Source organism: Vulpes vulpes, chromosome 9 (genome assembly GCF_048418805.1).
Source record: "Vulpes vulpes isolate BD-2025 chromosome 9, VulVul3, whole genome shotgun sequence".
Classification (NCBI taxonomy): Eukaryota; Metazoa; Chordata; class Mammalia; order Carnivora; family Canidae; genus Vulpes; species Vulpes vulpes.
Genome location: NC_132788.1, coordinates 57,050,486 through 57,070,114, shown reverse-complemented (window position 1 = coordinate 57,070,114; position 19,629 = coordinate 57,050,486). Strand labels below are relative to the sequence as shown.

General features: G+C 53.8%; 1 protein-coding gene across 4 annotated transcripts in view; it reads right to left on the bottom strand.

The window, feature by feature from the left end:
• The window catches only part of FBLN2 (fibulin 2), an 86,418-nt gene extending 67,068 nt beyond the window's left edge, over window positions 1–19,350 (bottom strand). Inside the window, exons 1-2 of one of the 4 annotated variants that reach the window (XM_072720208.1) lie at window positions 19,254–19,342; window positions 2,660–2,911 (exon numbers count right to left, since the gene is read on the bottom strand). The gene's annotated coding sequence lies outside the window, so the exon portion shown is untranslated. Of the gene's footprint in view, window positions 1–2,659; window positions 2,912–19,253 lie in introns of all 4 variants that reach the window. The other 3 variants (XM_072720205.1, XM_072720206.1, XM_072720209.1) reach the window with 3 other exon arrangements.
• Between the last annotated feature and the right edge of the window lie 279 nt (window positions 19,351–19,629).

The following is a 19,629-nucleotide window of genomic DNA, read 5'->3' as shown; positions in this document are numbered from 1 at the left end:
GAGGAGGAATCTGGCATGGGTTCTCATACACATGACTTATTGGGCGACAACTCCTGGAAGAAGGGAAAGGGGCACAGGAGACAAAACTGGGCAAAGATGTGGTGTTGGTTAGAGTCTGGCACTAGTCTGATTCCTGGGGAGCACTGCAGTGTGACTGGCACCCCAGGGCTTGTCCCACTCACGGATCTGAGTCAGTCACTGGCGAAGGACACAGTGGGGTGAAGAGGGAAGGATCACTTCCCAGGCACGTAGTGGGAGGTAATGCCTGCTGGCCATGGGTAAGCACCTGCAGAAGGATACAGGTGGGACCCATTAGCAGCTGACACCTGGAGCACAGGGGATGAGTGCACCTCCAGGTGAGGGGGACCAGGTGGCTACAGTGTCTCTCACACACGTGCACATCCCCCACACACAGGGCAGGAGCAGATAAAACAGTGTAGTCCTAGTGTCCCCAATGTCCCCACTAAGTGTCCCACTTAGTGTCCTAAGTGTCCCCAAATATATCTTTAACTTATTTTTTAATATTTTATTTATTTGAGAGAGAGTGCACAAGCCAGGGGGAAGAGGCAGAGGGAGAAGCAGACTCCCTGCTGAGCAGGGAGCCCAATGCAGGGCTCAATCCCAGGACCCCAGGACCATGACCTGAGCTGAAGGCAGATGTCTAACCCACTGAGTCACCCAGCCGCCCTATCTACCTTTAATTTATAATTTAGTCTGAGATCACCCCAGGCTCAGAAAGTAAGAAAGTATATACTAAAAATAGTATTTGCATACCACTTCTCATTGCAGCATTATTCACGATAGCCAAAAGGCAGAGGCAACCCAAGGGTCCATCAACAGATGAGTATTTAAATAAAACATGGTCTATACCTAGAATGTAATATTATTCAGCCTTAAGAAGGAAGGAGGTTCTGACACTGGCTACAACACGGACGAACACTGCAGACATTAAGTGAAATAAGGCAGGCACCATAGGACCAATACTGTAGATCCCACCTTTATGAGGTCCCTGGAGTCATCAAGTTCATCGAGACAGAACGTAGGATGGTGGGGGCCAAGGGCTGGGGTTGGGGTGATGGGGAGTTAGTGTTTCATGGGGACAGAGTTTCCATTTGAGAAGATGAAAATGTCCCAGAGATGGACGGTGGGGGTGGTGGCACAACAGTGTGAATGGACTTGATGCCACCGAACTACAATGCTTAAAAATGGCTAAGATGATCCACTTTCTGATTTTTTTTAAGATTTTATTTATTTATTAGAGAGAGAGAGAGAGAGAGAGAGAGAAAGGCAGAGACACAGGCAGAGGGAGAAGCAGGCTCTATGCAGGGAGACTGACGTGGGACTTGATCCCAGGTCTCCAGGATCATGCCCTGGGCTGAAGGCAGCGCTAAACTGCTGAGGCATCGGGGGTGCCCAGTCCACTTTCTGTTATGTGTATTTTGCTACAATAAAAAGTAGAAACACATGCACTATGGAGCCAAAAGTGAATAATGAAAGAGCTCAGAGAGGAGAGGAAAGAAGGAAGCACACCGAAGGCCCCACAGGAAACCAGGGCTGCTCCAGACACCTCCCCCTGCTAGTAAGCTTCCTGGCAGCCAAAGCCAGAAGGGAAATTAGAGGATGACCCAGTGCTCCTTGTCGGATCAGAGGAAGTCATCTAGTTCATCGGGAAAAATAAACTTGTACTTGGCACAGAATGTCAGCAGGGGTTTTAGCTGTTGGTTAGGTTCATACTCAACTATCACTTCCTCAGTGCCAAACACTGAACTCAGGGTTAGCACACTCTACAGGTAGGGTAACTCAGGCCTAGGGAGGGTAAATGATCTGCCCACAGTCACCAGTAAAAGGTGGCATGGGGATTTGAAACCAGGTCTGTCTTTGCTAAGAGAATACAGCCAGAGTCCTTTACCTTGTAGATATTCATCACACAGCTGCTACCCGCCACCTCCTATTACAGGGACTGGGATGTGACAGTGAGTAAAACCAACAAAGCTCCCACCCAAATGGGGCCAACATTAGTGGAGGGAAGACACAAGGAACAAATGAATAAGAAGATACTATAGGCATCATGAGTGGTCACAGCAGGGGCGCCTGGGTAGCACAGTTGGTTAAGCATCCAACTTTTGGTTTCAGCTCAGGATGAGATCTTGGGGTCCTGGGATCAAGTTCCACGTCAGGCTTCATGGTCAGTGAGAGTCTGCTTGAGATTCTCTCTTCCTTCTCCCTCTGCCCCTCCCACCTGTGCATGTGTGTGCTCTCTCTCTCTCTCTCTCTCTCCCTCAGATAAATAAATCTTAAAAAAAAAAAAAAAAAAGTGGTCAGGACAGCAACCACATGCAAGAGGTGAGACATTTCAGCTGAGACTTGCCTGGCAAAAATGTGGAGGCTATGCAAAGATCTGGGGATTGACATCTCAGGCAGCAGTAAGAGCATGTGCAAAGGCTCCGGGGGTAGGAACCAGCTTGACACATTGTGGCTGGTATGCAGGGAACAAAGAAGAGAGCAGGATGTGGTGAGGTGAGCAGCAAGAGGAGAAAAGATGGAGGAAGGGGTATGAAAATCAAGGAAAGAGAGAAGCTCCAAAGAGGAGTCCCATCAGTTCCCCATGGGCAGTGCCCCTAGAGAACAAGAGAAAGCATCCAAAACATTTAGCAGATACCGTTCCAACAGTGGGGCGGGGGCCCACACCAGGTCCAGCACACTGGGAATTCAAGAAACAACTAGAGGGGTGCCTGGGTGGCTCAGTCAGTTAAGCATCCAATTCTTGATTTCTTGATTTCGGTCCAGGTCACAATCACAGGGTCCTGGGATCAGGCCTTGCGTTGCCTGCTTGAGACTCTCTCTCTTCCTCTGTCTGCTCCTCCCCCGCCATGAGCTCTCTCTCTCTCTCTCTCTCTCTTTCTCTCTTTCTCTAAAAAGAAAAAGAAAGGGAAAAAGAAGGAACTATAGACATCCTTTCAAGGAGTCCAAGGAAGTTTTCATAAAGTCCGAAAACTGAAACATCACATGGGGAATACAAACACAGGAGACAAAACTAAAAAGCCAAGCTGGACTGTCCATCCCAGAAATCTGGTGATGGGCACCTGGTGGGCAGAGGGAGACAGGGAGGGACCATGGGAACTCCTGAGTGTGGGGGCTGTCCTCCTGATGCACCCAGGTAGTGGTCACTTGAGGGTATGCTGACTTTCATGTACTTTTTTTATATATATGCTTTTATACAATAAAAGAGATTTTTTTAAAGAACAGAAGAAAAAAAAAAAAGAGCCAATTTTAGTAGTCCAAGGAAAGAAAACAAGAACTAGAGAGGGTGTTGGCAGAAGAAATGAGAAGGACAGGAAGGATGTGAACAATAGTCACAAATCACCGAAAGTAAGTAATCATGTTTGGCTTCCGTCTTTAAAGTCTTATTTTCCTTCATTTCCTCGTGGGGAAAAGTCTTCATAATCGCTGGCATCGTTTGCAAGGAGACAAGGCTGGCCGTGAGGAGACAGGTTACAGGGCCAGGGGCGTGTTGGAGAGGTGGGGTGTGGGTCCTCGTGCTGGGGGGGGGCGCAGGGCTGAAGGCATAGGTGGGTGGCGTGAGACCTCTGAGGAGAGGGGAGGGGCTGGGGGACACAGGGTCTCTCAGCCAACCCCTGGTGCAAAGTACTGATGAACATCAGGACCCCAGGTGGGACACAGAGAGGGGCTGAGAGCCTTGTGTCCTCAAAGGCTCACTGGCCCCTGGGGATCGCCAAAGGGGTGAGCTCATGAAAACACTGGAAAATCATCCTTCAAGTAGAGCAGCCAGGGTATATTCCCCTCCCTGCTCTCTCCTCCCTAAAAAGAAAGGAAAAAAAAAAAAGAAATGAATAAAAAGCTCCTCAAAGCCTGGGTGAGAGCTGACCCTGCATATATAATCATTAATCTCATTACCAGCATAAGCAGGTGAAAAATCACAAAGATGAATGTCCATGACTTACAATCAACCTTCAAGAAAAGAAAATATTGCTTTTGGCACCAGGAGGGAGCTGCTATATTCCTTCCCCACAAGTCACAATTCTGGAAGGAAGAAACGCTCCCAGGGAGGAGCAATGAGACACGGGCCTGCCCATGGCCACGCTGAGCTCACTGCTCTCCCCACCTGGTGTCCAGTGCCCTCTACCACGCCCGGCCCCAGACAGACGGGCCGCATCATACCCCTGACCTCTCCCTCCCTCTGTGACAGATCCAGGCATCTTCCAGCCAGCCTGCCCTGGGCCCACCTGCAGGAGGCTTTTTGGCTCATCTCCTCTCACCCCCACTCAAAACCCTGAATGGTTTCCCTGTCACCTCTGGGCCCTTCGAGAATCCAGGAAAAGCTATGGGCAACAACCACCCACCCACCCACACACACACACACCAAAAAAGGGATAATGCAAGCAAAATCTGGTAACAGAAACCATTCCATTGTATATTTACCCGCCTTCTAAGAGCAGCCCGTGGGCTTCATTCTGGGGTCCACACCACCCCACTGCCCCTGACTATCACTGTTTCCTATTCCTGTCACAACAATGCCAAATTCAGACTTGGACAGCAGGCTAATGGGAGCTCAAGAAACCCAATTGAAGTAAGGTTTTGGGCAAACGGCCTCTCTCTTTCCCAGTGTGTTAGACATGAAATGATTTCATGTCAAGAATCCCTCAAGCCATCCTGTTCTCAGGTGGAGACTGAGGCTAGAGCCAACTCAAAAACAAGAAAAGCCCAAGAGGTGGAAAAACAGAAACAGTGATAGCTGCTGAGCAACTGGATCCAGCTGCGCCTAATTGAAAAACTGAATTTTACAGTGATATGAACCCAGTGTGTTAAGCTAACCTGGACCAGGTTTTCTGTCACTTGCAACTGAGAGTCTTACAGATACATGAGCATACTCCAAAAGCTGTTGTAGATCATTTTAAGGGTCCCACGGACTCCCTGGAGCTCATTCACAGACCCCTAGTTGAAGACCCCTGGCCCAGGGACATAGTGAAAACTCCTAAGAGTGGCATTTGAAGTCCATCACCATCTAGCCCCCATCTATCTTCCCAGACCCATCTCCCTCTGCTGCCTTCCATTCACCCAACTCCTGATAAACTGGAAGACTCCGAACCCCTCATCTTTGCTCATATTGCTATCCCAAACCATGGTGTCCTCCCTTCTGAATTTCTGAAGACCCAAATCCTAGCTCCTGCTCTAAGGCTAAGCCCCAAGGGTAGGTAGATGGACAAGTGGATGGATGGATGGATGGATGGATGGATGGATGATTGACTGATGAGCAGGCAGGAGGAAGCAGATGGATGGAGGAAGAGGTGGGTCAGTGGATGGATAAGTAAACTGGTATGTAGATGGATAGCTGATGAAGAGATGGAGGGGGGAATAGACAGATGGTGAACATAGATAAATGGGTGGATGAGCAGATGGCAGATGGATGGGAAAGTGGGTCAATGGATGAATGAGTAACCCAGCATGTGGATAAATAAATGTCTGATGGATGGGCAGACGGGCGGATAGATGGGTGAGGAGATGGAGGATGAATGGGATGGTGGGTTAATGGGTGGGTGTATCAGTGTAGGAATGAATGGCTGAGAGGCAGCTCAATGACTATGCAGGCAATGGATCAGTGGACATGTGGATGCATGAATGGTAGGCAGGTACATAGGTAGGTGAGCAGCAGATGGGCAGGTAGAGCTAGGAAAGTTCTCCTGATGCTCAATCAGCACTCTTCCCAGACCCCGTGAAAAACCTTAGAATAAGCCAAAGGCTCTCCTATAGGCCAGCATCTCAGACAATTCTTGGCCATGTTGAATAGCTTGGAAGTATGGCCCTAGAGTCACAGTGGCCTACATTCTCAGCCCAGCTGAGCTGACTCCCACTGTTTGACCACAGGCCAGAGACTGGCCTTCTGAGCCTCATTTTCCCCATCTGTTAAATGAGAAGCACCATGCTCGGGTATCCCTGGGTGGCTCAGCAGTTTAGCACTGCCTTGGGCCCAGGGCATGGTCCTGGAGTCCCAGGATCCAGTCCCGTGTTGGGCTCCCTGCATGGAGCCTGCTTCTCCCTCTGCCTGTGTCTCTGTGTGTGTGTCTCTTATGAATAACTAAATAAAATCTTAAAAAAAAAAAAAAAAAAAAGAAGCACCATGCTCTCCTCACAAGGTGCTGTGGGATGAAATAAAGAACCATCTGTAAGAGGCTAGCCCAAGACACAGTACAGTCAGAGGTGACAATAATTTCCATCCTATTAAAAAAATGTTTCCAGGCTCTAGAAAAACAAAAGGAGGCATCTTCCCCCCATTTTGTAAGATGAGGAAAATCCTCACACCAAAAGCAGACATGGGTACTATCAGCAGAGAGAAGTACAGGCCAGTTTCACTTATGAATCTAGCTGCCAAGTCCTACATAAAATACCATGCAATGGAATCCAGCAGCACATTACAGAGATAATATGCTGTGCCCAAACAGCATTACCTCAGGAATGCAAGGGTAGTTCAATATTTTAAAATCAATGCAATTCACCCAAAGAAAAATGCTATAAGGCCATCTCACCAGATGCTGGGGGGAAAGCATCAGTAAAATTTGACATTCTGTGATTAAAAGCTCTGAGAAAAGTCAGCTCCTCCTGGTAAAGAGGATCACCTGCCAGACTCCTATGGAAATGGATTCACCCCTCTCCTGTCCCAGAAAATAAACTGGCCTTGGGGGAATATAATGCCCCTTCCGAAGGAACAGGGAGGTGGGATTTTAGGGACCGTAGTAGGCCAGGGTAAGATAAATTTTTGGGAGTTCTCCAGAGCCTCCCAAATCTTGGTGCAGCCTCTAATCCCACCTTCTAGAGTTGAGCCCGGGGTTCCTTCTGTGCTGAGAAACCCAGCAGAGACTGAGCTGCTCCAGGGAGCTCCTGGGAGTCCCCTCCTGGGAGCCGGTCCTGGACCCGGCTCTCACCCTATCTCTAGGCTCTGGCAGACATTCTCTTGCTTTTTTCCTTCCTTTGATACAAGAGGTGCTTTCAAGGGAAGCCTAAAGACCAAGGGTCCCTTCCACAAGAGCTGCATATACGTGAGGTGAGAAAGCGCTCGTGTGAACTGGAGTTTGGGTGTATGAGTGAGTCTGTGCACACACTCGTGTGAAGGAGGGTGAACTCATTCATGAGGATGTGAACTGTAAGTGGAGTGGAGTGGTTGTGGAGTGGCTGTGTGTGCAAATTTAAGTGTGTACGACTGCATGAGGAGGTATGAAAGTGCATGTGACTGTGTATGCATACGAACACACCTGTGCACACGCACGTGCTGGGCCATCCTCCCGTGGTGAGTCCCACCCCCTTCTCCACCCCCAGCCACTGCTCCCCCAGGCTCCTGACCATCCCTCTCTCTCCACCTGTGTCCCTCCCCCTCGGCCCAGACCACGCTGTCTCCTCAGGGCCCCCATGACCTGCCTCCTGCTCCCCACCATATCCCTGGCCCCACCTTGTTCAGAGCTCCAACAGAGCCCATCCAGTCCTGCACCACTTCTCCAGCCTCAGTGTGGACAGCCCTGCTGACGTCACCCCACTTGGGGCACGGTCAGTGCCCAGGACGGGCTCATTCTGCAATCAGCCACACTGCGGAGATCCCATCACCTGGCTAGCCAGATAGGATGGCCTTCAGGGGCCGGGACTGGCAGGGACCATCTTACATTGATGTGTCTGTCTGCTTATGTCCCCAGCTGGACTGTAATCCGAGGCAGGGACCCTGCCCTCCTGCTCAGCCCTGACCTGGGTCTGGGCCACTGCCGGCACTCAAAGTGGGGGAGGGGGGGTGGAAGAATTAATTAGTGTGTGTGGCCCCAGCACAGGCCTGACACAGGACATGGGATGAGTTATAAATGTGAGTGTCACTCACAAACTCATCCCAGAAGGGCCTTCGAGATCGGCAGAAACTTGCATGAGGTCACCTGGCGAGTCACCGCCTACGCTGGGAGCCCCACGCTGTAACCACAAGTGCACAGGAGCCTTTTCTCACTTGTCACCTTTCTAGCCTCATGACTCCACAAGGGGCGAGGGTGGAGTGGAAGGGGACAGGCAGAAAGAGAGGAGACAGGAAGGCAGACAGAGAAGCAGAGACCAGAAGCCAAGCAGACAGACAAGACAGGGACAGACCGGAGGCGGATGACAGAGACTAGCAGACAGGGCTGGCCTGCAGCAGCCCTGGGCTCCCTTGACCACAGTGGCACATGGAAGGAGGCGCCAGCCACGGAAACCCTGCTATGTCCTCGGGCTTTGCTGCACTGGTGCCCCTACTTATTTGCATGGCCCTGAAATTCAGGAATTTCTCAGGGCTGCCAGCAGGGTGGCCAGTATACAGCAAGTAGGGGGTCTGGCCCCAGCTGTGGCATAACCATCAGAAGCCCCCCAGGGCCCAGAGCAGAGACAGGCAGCACGCAGGGCCAAGCTCCCCAGGCTGCTGGGTACTGCAGATGTGACCCTCCGAGAAAGCGTGTCCCACGTGCCCGTGAGCCCAGCCAAAGCAGCCTCTCCACAACACCCAGGAGCACCCAGGAGGACAACGCAGGGACCCCAGCGTCGCTCCTGGCAGACAACAGGCACTGAATACTTGTTCAACATTTTTAAAAAGGACTGTCCCAGCTACTCTTAAATCTTCCATGGCTCTTCAACTCTGCCCTTTCCTTGGTTCTCTCGGCCAGGCCCATCCTCCTTCCCCTTAGCAAACTCCTACTCATCCCTCAAGGCCCAGCTCAATATCCCCTCCTCTGAAAAACCTTCCCTTGGAGTTCAAAGATGCCTTCTTTGACCTCCCTGCAATCTGTACACGGAGTGTCTGCATCCACACAGGGTTCACAGACAAGAGAGACGCAAAACACAAGGGTGAGACCAAACCCTCCAAGAATAACAGACTCAGCCCACGTCTTCGCCACTTGGGCTAAGTGTGGTCAGGCTAGAGGTCAAGACCCCACAGTCCCCACCCCTTCTCTCAACTCCCTATTAAACTATGAACTACCCCAGACGTTGAAGAGCCGTTGTTACACATTCTGGAACATCCTCATACTCCCTTTGGGATGGGTCCACCATGTGACATAGGAACAGGGGAAGAAACAGCTACTTGGTTAGACAGAACAACTGGGTGATGCTCTGGAGACCTCCAACCCCTTCTCCCAGCAAGAAAACCCCAATCTCCCTCTGGGGAGCCACCCCCTCTCAGGCTACATGGACCACAGGATGGCCATCTCTCATCCACAGTGACTGTCACATGGGCCCATGCCGAAGCTTCTGAGCTTATAGGAGTGAGCCACGTGGCAGAGGCTGTCTGAGGATAATGCAACATGGAGAATGGAGACACAGTCCTGGGGTCATCTCTAGAGCCCCTGGATATAGCCAAGCCTGCAACTGTACCCTGTACTTTTTTGTTACATGACTTTTTGCTGAAATTATTCTCACCTGTGATCAAAATAATCCTAACACTTGTGATGAGAAAGTAAGATGAGCAACCGCGTTGTGTCTGGTGCTGACTTGACTACAAGAATGTTTGTCTCTGGAGTTAATAGAGTCGAACTCTGCAGCAGGTACCTCCTGCAGGGTTAGTCTGCTTCACACAGGGCCCATTCTCAGGGACTGGCTGGAGACAGCCCACAGAGCCATGTCACTATCACAACCCCGCCGCCGCCACTGGCCACAGCCCATTGGCCCAGGATGGATGTGTCGCCCAAGCTGGGCCAATCAGAGCTCTTCCCCGGGATTCTGAACTGGAACTAAAAGAGCATACAGAGCATCTCTAATAGAAGAGACTGGAAGCCAGGAGGCCTCTAAGCTGAGGGCAGGCACATTTAAATCATTCTGAGAACATCAACCAGGCTTGTAGAGAAAAGCAGAGACAAAAAGATGGGGTGTAAGGCAGGCTTGGCGGCATCAGAGACCCTAGCTGTAGCTTTCTCGGGGGCCAGCGGGTCCAGGTCTTTCCTGATGATGCACTGGACCCTCTGCTTCTCCTGAGCAGCCTCAAGTGAAGCCCACGTGAAGGCGAAACCCCCCACCGCATGATACACAGGCCCCATCTGAAGTGAGGAGCAGGGTGCGGGGGGGAACCATGGTGTGAGACACAGTCCAGGGCATGTCTGGGCTACCATGCCGCATGCTGAGGCCCTACCATCCCAGTGAGACCCCTGAAGTCTGGAGCCAAGGAGGGGTCATGCTCCTACCCCCTGCACAGGAAGCCACCACCATGCCTCAGGAGCATACCTGGCTCAGGCACATCCTGCCTTGGGATCACAGTGGGGCATTGCAGGGACAGGCAACTGACGTCACCATTTCCTTCCCATGGCCAGCACTCCCTTAAATGAGTCTCTCTCACTCGTCAGGGTGTAAGGTCAGCCACTCGGTTCAAGAAAACAAGTTACGGGGGGTGAGGGCAGAGGAGCACTAGGGCAAACTGTTCCTCTCACTGGGGCATGCGGCTAATTAAGGGCCTGACCAGCCATGAGCATGAGTGTTATCAGTATCACCCATGAGACCTATCATTAATGACCTCTGCTCACTGCACTTCATAGCTTACAGATGGAATCTAACCCACCGAGCCAGGCCTAGATTGCCCACGTCATTCAAAGACTGGGCCCAGCCTCACCTCGCAAGCTACCATCAACCTCTTCCCTCAGCACTGGAGCCCTGGCCCTACGCCCCCCACCCACAACCCCTTGGCATGGACCCCAGGCCACTGGACACCTCAGAGAATGCTCCCAACCCCTGGCCTCAGAACCAGGGACTTGGGTCTCCGAGAAGACATCCCTGCTGGAGGGGCAGCAGCCTCCCGTCACAGCCCTGCCCAGCAGGAAACATGCCAATGGGGTCCCCAGGAGATGGGAGGTGTGGGATGGCCTGCCAGAGGGGTCTGTCCAAGGGCTAGAGAGGACCATGCAGGACAAGCTCAGATCTCAGGAACAAAGCGTATGTGACAGAGGCCCATGGAGAGTAATTATCCCCCACCTAATCTCTTTCCACCAATCAGGATCACAGAGAACTCTCTGTGGACCGCTGGCATGCCCTGCACATCTGCCTGCCACTTGCCACCCTTTCTTTGTAACAAAGAGAGGGCAGGTCCCAGGGCTCGAGGCTGAGGCAGGGAACAGAAGTACAAGGGTTCAAAGCCCTGCGTGGCTGCTGTTAATCTTTATTTTCCTGGCTATTGCTGATTTGGGGCAAGTCTGATTTTTGCCTACAGCTGTGACGAGAGGTCTCCTTTGAAATAAATATAAGCAAAACAGGGAAGGGATTTAAAAATATATATATATATACTGTGTATAATGTAAAGCCACCAGAGGTCGGAAGATACAGCAGAAAATGTGATAGTGTTGCACTGATCATCATGTATCAGGAGAGGAAGCCAATACCACTGGCTTTTTTCCCCAAAGAAAGGACACGAGGCCCCTAAGGGGCCTGCCTTCCTCAGCCCCATGATCTGAGAACAGCAGTCAGAGACTCTGAGGTGCCCATGGCTGGACAACACTTGAATTATTCTGCTCTGAGGACATGCCAGGGGAACAGATAAAGGACGCTGAGATGCCCAACCAGCACCAAACCACCAGGACAGCTAATCTCCCAGCTCCCGAGGCCCAGGGGGCTGACACAGAAACCACAGGGAAGAGCTGTGGCCCTGGTGGGGAAGGGTGCGCTTGTGTGTGCACACATGCCTCTGGGTGTTGGGGGGGCAAGGAGGGTACAGTGTGGTTGTGCCTTCAAGGGATTGACATGTGTCAAGACCACCCATACTCTGATCCTGAGCTGGCCCTGACCCCCAGAGGTCCTGCCCCAGTCAGCCTGTCCCACGCATTCCCCAGCAGGCTGCACTCTCCTGCTCAGAACCCTTCCCTGGCTCCCTGTGATTAGGCCTACAGGCTCCAGACTCACTGGGGGCTGGGGAGGTGTTCTGAGAGTGTTCTGAGACTCTCAGGGGTCCTGAGAGTTCTCTACCACAACGTTTTTAATGTGGTGCTTTCACTGTGAGGAGTCATTGAGAAGAACAGAATTTTCTGAATCACCTAACACTCACTTGGTGATCAAAGACACAGCTGGGAATTCAAGACTGGGATGGGAGACCCAGGCTGAGGAAGGAACCCTAGGAGGCTTATCAAGAACCCAGGGCACCCGGGTGGTTCAGTGGTCGAGTGTCTGCCTTCGGCTCAGGCCGTGATCCCAGGGTCCTGGGATCGAGTCCCACATCGGGCTCCCCGCATGGAGCCTGTGTCTCCCTCTGCCTGTGTCTCTGCCTCTCTCTCTGTGTCTCTCACGAATAAATATAATCTTTAAAATAAAAAAAAAAAAAAAAAAACCCAAACTGGTGTGTCCTGACCACAAGGCCATCTTCTCAATGATGAGAACAGAGAAGGAGGACAGGAGTGTGGGGTCCTGATGCTCAAAGAACCTAGCTAGCATGTATTAGTGAAGTACCTGCCAAAAGCTGTGTTGGGGCTTTTTCCTCAAGTCTGCACACCAACCCTTCCGGGCAGGCCACTACCAGCAGGCCCATTTTACATCCTTGGAAAAGCTGAGGCTGGGACACAGGACTCAAGCTCGGGCCAGGCAAGCATGCCAGCACCCCCATGCCTTCTTGGCCTGGGTGGCTCCTTACCCTACTGGCACTCCACAGGTCAGGCCCTCTTCCCACATTTCAGGCCACTCCTGGCCATCAAACAACAGCACAGCCAGGAGGGCTGTCCCCACTTTGCAATGAGGAAATTGAAAGATTGAAGCCCTAGCAGGTCAGGGTCTCCTGAAGGCAAAAAGGCCTCCAGCGGCCAGAGGCGGCCATCCCACTCCCCAGGACATGGGTGCTCCCTGCCCCCCACATTCTGGGCCAGGCTGTCTCCCAGCCCAGGACGGGCAGGCAGCACGGCTTCCTCACCAGTGCTGTGACCCGGGTGACCTACAATACAGCATCCCCCCCCCAGAAAAGCTGGGCTCCCCACCCTCAAGGAAGGAAATAACCTTTCCCCAAACCAGTACTTTCTCTGCAACAATCTCCATATATGAGAAGACCGAGGCATTTTTGCAATGCTTCCAAATTCCAATAACTGTGAGGACAATGGTGTAAAATGACGCATGGCTTGACCTGACAGGGGCCCTGGGAAGGGACCAGACCGGGGGAGGTGAATTAGCAGTGCGTGCGTGTGTGCCAGTGGTGCCCGTGATCAAGGGGCAGCCCATCCGGAGCAGGACCTGGACGTGGACAGACCTGGCTCCCGTTCCAGTTCTTCTTCCTCACTTGCCATGAGACTGCAGGCAGGCACGCCTCTCTCTGGGCCTCAGTATCCTGACCTGTGTCACCCTCTCAGGCCTCCCACCTACCATCCTGCCCCCTCCAGTCCCACCTTCACGGCTGGACTGCCCAAGGGACCCTCTAAGCATCTGGCCATGTCCCTCCTCTTCTAAGAAATGCCCCCAAGACTGCCCATCTCCAGTTCACGGACCAGGATTTGAGGTGCTCCATTGTTAGGGTTCAGTCTGCCAGCACAACCCTTACTTCCTGCCTCTCCTCCAACCCACCTCTCCAAGAGAAACTGGGTTTTCTCCTGTTCTGGTGTCTACCTCACTTTTTACCTTCACATCACAGTGCCTGTATCACCTTCTCCAGGAAGCCCTCCCTGACCACCGCCAGACTCAGCTAGATGCTTACCTGGCTGTCATGACCTCTGGGCTCTCCTTCAGGACAGCCCTGGCCGAAGCATGTCAGAACTGCCTGTGTGCATCTCTGGGGCCCACAAGTTGGCACGGGAGGGACAACAGGCCATTCCCACACCAGAGGCTACTGTGAGCACCCCAAAACCATGGGCACACATCCCTGGCATGGATGTCCAGGGAGCCACTGGCCAGGAACTGTGACCCCACGAGCCTCTCCCTGGCTGTTCCCAGCAATGCTTAGCCATGGTTCCTAACCCTCCCAGAGAAAGGCCACAAACTCCACTATTCCCTGTTGCCCCATAAGGCCAAGTGCTAGGCCCCAGCAGCTCATGGGTGGGGGGACTTTAAAATCTCAATCAGAGCTGGTCCCTCCCTGAATGGAATTTGTATCACACCCAGAATAAAAATGAAAGCTCTCCCATGGCCCCTGGCCATGGCTCACCCTCCAGTGGACCTCCTTGCTCGCAGGGGTCCTGACTTCCAGCTCCTCCAGGTCATTTGTATGTGCTGTGATCTCTGGCTGGACATGCCTACTCCACCCGGGCGTCTGCTCCACTGACACCTCTGATGCTCTACCTAAAACATCCCCACCCAACTCCCAGTCCCAGACCAGCGTTGCCGTCTCTTCTCTGCACACACAGCCAGCACAGGACACCACAGCAAGCACCCACAGGTTTCCTGTCTGTGCTTCCCGCCAAAAAGCAGGCTCTGTGGGGGGCAGAGGATGTTGTCTTGGTCATTGTCTTATGCCCAGCACTCAGAACAGTGTCCACTACCCAGCGGATGCTCAATAAATACCTGCTGAATGAAAGAATGAGCGATCTCATTTCCTCCTTCCATTAACCCTAACAAAGCTGGGACACCCATTTTACAGACAAAGAAACTGAGGCTCAGTGGGGTAAGTTACTGGCCCGATGGGAGCACAGCCTGGGAGTGGCAGAGCTGGGAATCTGAACCCTGTAGGATGCCAAGGTGGGGACTTGGCTGCCCCGGCTGCCCCCGGCTCTGGACCTGTCACCAGTCTCCCCACCAGCCAGCAGGGCTGACTGGGGAAACGGTCCCGGAATGGGATGGTAAGTGCTACGGTGCCCACGCCAGGAAGCGCCAGCAGTCAAATCACCAGAAGGAAACACACCCACAGGAAAAGGGGGTAAGAAATGGGGAGAGAAAGAAAGGGTGGGTTATTTCTTTTCTTTTGTCCATTTGCCAAGACTTTGCAAAAAGTGACTTTGTTACCATCTAATTTAATCACAGTGGAAACTTTTGTGTCCCACGCCAGGAAGACGTCTGTTCAACCACCAGATCAGTAAGGCAGGGGATTTAAAAACTATCCTTAAACACTTCCACTTAAAACTCAAAAACGAACAGTCCCCCACCAACTGCCCAAATGCTTTGTAATGTAATGTTTTGAATAGGCAATACCGTCGCATGGCTCAAGCAGCAGAAAATATTTTAAAAGGCACAAAGTGGGAAATGTCATCTCAGCCTTACACCCTTGACCCCTGTCTGCCCACCCAAAGCCACCCCCAGGTGACCACAGGTAACCACTGGCCCCTGTTCCTCCTGCTTCTTCCCAGGCTTTGTTTCTTTCTGCACGCACAAGCCAACGTGAAGCTGTGTTTCTTACTTGACCCAAGAGGCGGCATAAGTTTTACAAGGCATCTGGCACCTTGTGTTCTTCTCTTAACAGATCCTGAAAGACCTTTCCACGGAGAGCAGCCTCAGTTTTTTACAGCTGCATAATATTCCATGGTGAGGCTGTGCCGGCGTCTGTCACCCTGAGTTTCAAACGTCTGCCCATAGACCTTCTTCTTCCATCTGCCTGTAGCTTCTCAAGGGTGAGGACTGTGCCCCAGCACAGCCTCCTGATCTGATCTTACTCCAGAGGGTGTCTTAAAACAGAAATCCAATCTCATTGCTCATTCCATCAAAACTTTTCAGTAGCTTTCAGACTCCCTGCGTAGCTCCTCCTTTGCAACCTCCCCTCCGTGACTCAGCCTCCTCCTTTTCCGTCCCGCACGCACACCTAGCAGGGTCCCACCTCAGGCCCTTTGCACTAGCTGTGCCTCCTGCTTGGCATTCTCCCTTGGCACTCTGGTCTCAGCTCAGAAATCCTCTCCCGCCGAGGGCCCTCCTTGCCTCCCTGGATTTGGTTACCTTGCTGATTTAAACGCCTTCATAGCATCTGAAATCAATTCAGTTCATCTCTTTACCACCTGAATCACCCCACCCCACACCACCTCACCCCTCCAACTAGAATAGAAAGTACATGGGAGCAAAGTTTCCCAGCACCCAGAGTCCTGTCACAAGCTGGAACTGCATCCCAGGCCAAGGCCTTTGGCTGGGGGAGGCCCCTCAGAGTTCAGGCAGCCTGGGAGCGGGGCTACTCAACTGCCTCCTGGACACCGCACGAGTCCATCCTCTCCTCCCCACTTCAGGACCATGAGTGCTGGAAAGCTCAAGATCACAATATCCATTCTACAGAAGGGAAGAGTGAGGCCCAGGGAAGGGAGGGACCGGCCCTCTGCACCACCTTGCACAGCCTTGTACCTTCTTCCCCAGCAGAAACGAAAACCTCCAGGAAGTACGAGGAAGCAATCAGGGCTGCTGCCCACCATCCCCAGTCACTCTGGAAGCCCTGGTCCTCATTCAGTCAGTCAACAAACATCCAGGAGGCTGCACATCACGGGGGTGGGAGGGCACTTCACCACTTATATCAGCCACATACGTGTGCTCACAAGAAAGAGCACAGGGTCATGGAAGCTGGGACTTAAAATAACACAGCAACAGCCCCACCCTGTGCTATCCATCAAGAGGCCACCCAAGGGAATGGGAGCTGGGAGCCTGTCCTCCACCTGAGTCTCTCCCTGGTAGGCATCTTGTCCACCAATGTGGACCAGGGCCTTATGGGGAAAATGCTTACACTCAGGGCCCACAAATGCAAGGCCAACGTGAAATCTGGTGTCCAACAGGCCACGCTGTGATGCACCTGAGGTCATGTAGACTTGAGACTCAGCGGTCTTCCCCCCCCTCCCCCCCTCGTGGTCATGGGCTCACAGTGAATATGACTGTCAAGACTACGGCAGAAAACTGTGTTGAGCTTTCAGGCTCATGAAAAGGAACCTAGGGGGTACCTTTTAATGGCTGGCTCAGCTGGTGGAGCATGCAACGCTTAAACTCAGGGTTGTGAGTTCGAGCTTCATATTGAGTGTTGAGATTACTTAAAAATAAATTAAAATCTTTAAAAACAAAAAAGGAATCTGGAATCTGAGTGGTCATTTAGGCTGCAAGAAATCTTCTTCCCTTTAGGTCCTGAATCTAGCTCTACCCTAACCCCTGCAGAGACTGCAGCTTTGCGTCCCTGGTCATTCCACAAGCATTTATTAAGCACCTGCTGTGTGTCAGGCGGGGACCTGGCTGAGGGAATTTGCCCAGGATCAATGAGACCAAGTCCCTCTTCCCATGGATTCACTGAGAGAAGGGCAAAGAGCTTGGCTTTAGGGTCAGAAAAATCGAGGATGAAATTCTAGCTCTACCATTCCCTTGCTAGAAAACTCTTTCTGAGCCTCAGTTTCCCCATCCATCAAATAAGGTAAGAATGTAACTTTGCAGAATCATCGACAGGATCTGGTCAAGGTCTGGCTCTTCAATCACTGCCTTCCTCTCATGGGGGATCCCAGTCCACTGTCTCCCACAGCCCAGCAGAAAGTGCCTACCATCATCGCAAAGATGCACTGTGGCCCAGGCCCCTGGCGTGCCCCTCAGTGCTCCAAAGAGGTATGAGGCTCACTCAAGGCTTTCCCAGCCATGGCTGAGGGGACTAGCGTAGGCCCCTTTGGGGTGGGCAATGCAGTAAAAATAGCCCAGTTTATACAGCAGGCATGGCCAACACAGAGGCCTGTGTAGGCCAGGTAGGAGCTGAGAATGTACAAGCAAGCCTGGTGGGGACTTTGGCCACAGGATGCTCCCATCCCAACCCCCAGGGGCAGCACAGGGGGACAGGGGACCCTGAAGCTGCCAGACCTTGTGATTTTGCAGGTAAAGATGGAAATCCGGACTCTTAGGTGAAACCGGACAATTTGTAAATGCTGGCAGTTAATTAAACATTTAAAGATAATAACAACACGGTAAGAGCCAAACAAAACACACAGAGCCAGTCAAAGCCAGGGCTGGCAGGTTTGCACAGAGTAAGATCCTTTGATTTCACCCATCTCCTGCCCCCTTCCCCCTTCTCACAGCTCTGGGTGCAGGAGGGAAGGGTGGAAGCTGAGGAAGCAACAATTACAGGTCCCTCCCTCCTCCTGGTGGGAATCTTCACCCTCATTTGCATGTGAGGAAGGTGAGGCTCAGAGTCCCATCATTCAGCTGCCAATACTTGCAGGGGGGCTGGCTCTGGGAGGGGCCTAACCAGTCCCCTCATTCAAGGGGCTCTGCTGATGACCAGCACCCAGATCTTTTTTTTCTTTTTCTGGCCTCTCATAGTGACACCTGCTGGCTCATACCAGCTTTGGCTGAGTCCAAGTGCAGTCATCTCCTAACAGTAAAGAAAGAGCTGCTTGGGATAGCAGGGTGGGGGAAGGGGAGGGCACGCAGGGGTGATGAGGAGTGAGGAGGCTGCTGGCCCCTCCCCGTGCTCCCACAGCCTCCCAGTTCCCGCGGCAAGAGAGCCTAAGCCAAGTGAGATCCCCCCAGGCCTACTGGGGCTCCCCGCACACTCAGGCCAGCGGGGAAGGCTATGCCCACAGAGGTGGTGTCAGGGCAGCTGCCCGCGACTACAAGCTGGTCTATGGGACTCCATGTGCAAGATTCGGTGTGTGAGGCACTGTTTGTTACTCCAGCTATGCAAGAGACACGTGTGTGACACATGTGAGATAGATATGCATGTGCGATAGACACATGTGTGGCAGACAGGCACGCGTGTCAGAGACGCACACGGGTGTAAGTGAGACATAACTGCTTGAGTGAGAGGCGTGCCCGTCTAGGAGGCGCCCGAGGGTGAGGCACGTGTGTGCAAAAGGGACGCGTGTGGGAGACGAGTGTGAGAAGCCCCAGCATGTGTACGAGAGCTGGGGCGGGGGGGTGCTGTGAGCACAGGACTCTGCAACGGGGGACGTGGTGGCAGGATGGCGGGTGCGCCCAGGCCGCGGGTGCAGGAACTTTTCTTGGCTTGGGGGGGGGGCAGTGTGACGGGAGCGGGGAACTGAGGGTGTGAGCTGGACGGTGGCGGTGCTGACCGACGGGAGGAGCCCAGGGCAGCCCGACGAGGGGGGCGCGGGGAAGGCGCGGGGCGAGGCTGCGGGGGCCGCCCGGCGGGACGCAGCCAGGCGGGGGGCGGGGGGCGGCCCGCGGACCCCGAGGTCCCCCGCCCCCAGGCCCGCCTCGGTGCGCACATCCGTGCAATGGGGCCAGGGCCGGCCGGGCGCGCCCGCGGCGGGGCGGGGTGTGGGCACCTCGCGGCCCGGGGCGCGCATCGCGGGGCCGCCGCACCGTCGGGGCGTCCGGGGCCCCCGAGCCGAGCGCGGGGCCGGCGGCCCGGGAGGGGAGGGGAGGGGAGGGGGGGAGGGGCGCCCGCGCGGCGAGGGTGGGCGCGCACTCACCGCGGGCGCTCCGCTGTCCGTCCGTCCGTCCGCCCGGCCGTCGCGCGTCGAGAGCCGCGAGCCCCGCTGTGCGCGGCGCGGGGCGGGGCGGGGCGCGGAGGGCGGGGCGGGGCGGGGCGCGGAGGGCGGAGGCGGCCCCAGCCCGCCCGCGCCCCTCCCCTGCCTCCGCCTCCGGGGCGGGCTCTGCGCGGCCGGGAGGGGCCGAGCCCCGCCCCCAGGGACCGCCGCGCGCCGCGTCCGTCCGTCGGTCCGCACCCCTCGTGCCCCGCCCCGACGCTGCACTCCCTTCCACGTCCCCGCCGCCTCGGCCAGCCTGGCCCTCGTGTGCCCGCCGGGAGGACGGGCCCAGCAGCCCTGGCCGCGCTGGGGGCGGGGG